At 39.9% G+C, this 667-nt stretch overlaps 1 non-coding gene across 1 annotated transcript; it reads left to right on the top strand.

The window, feature by feature from the left end:
- The first annotated feature begins 237 nt into the window (after positions 1-237).
- Positions 238-341, top strand: LOC130956640 (small nucleolar RNA R71). Its single transcript, XR_009077180.1, has one exon. It is a non-coding gene; the product is annotated as a small nucleolar RNA R71 (small nucleolar RNA).
- The last annotated feature ends 326 nt before the right edge of the window (positions 342-667 follow it).

The following is a 667-nucleotide window of genomic DNA, read 5'->3' as shown; positions in this document are numbered from 1 at the left end:
ATGGCATTCAGAGCATCAATTTCAAGAACTCCCTTCCTCTGAGGTGTCTCATTATTCATGGAATTCCTCTCAGAAGTGTACATGAATTGGTTATTTGCAACCATGTCAATGAGTTCTTGTGCTTCTGCAGGTGTTTTCTTTAGGTGAATGGATCCACCTGCAGAATGCTCCAATGACATTTTCAAAAACTCAGATAGACCATAATAGAATATATCTAATATGGTCCATTTTGAAAACATGTTAGATGGACACCTTTTGATCAACTGCTTGTATCTTTCCCAAGCTTCATAGAGGGATTCACCATCTTTTTGTTTGAAGGTCTGAACATCTACTCTAAGCTTGCTCAGCTTTTCAGGAGGAAAGAATTTATCCAAGAAGGTCGTGACCAGCTTATCTCAGGAGTCCAGGCTATCCTTAGGTTGTGAATCCAACCATATTCAAGCTCTGTCTCTTACAGCAAAAGGGAAAAGCATGAGCCTGTAGACTTCAGGATCCACTCCATTCGTCTTTACAGTCTCACAAATCTGCAAGAACTCAGTTAAAAACTGATAAGGATCTTCAGATGGAAGTCCATAAAACTTGCAGTTCTGTTGCATTAAAGTAACAAGTTGAGGCTTAAGCTCAAAATTGTTGGCTCCAATGGCAGGAATGGAGATGCTTCTTCCAT

This window comes from Arachis stenosperma, chromosome 1 (genome assembly GCF_014773155.1).
Source record: "Arachis stenosperma cultivar V10309 chromosome 1, arast.V10309.gnm1.PFL2, whole genome shotgun sequence".
Lineage (NCBI taxonomy): Eukaryota > Viridiplantae > Streptophyta > Magnoliopsida > Fabales > Fabaceae > Arachis > Arachis stenosperma.
This window is presented reverse-complemented; position numbering and strand designations above follow the sequence as displayed.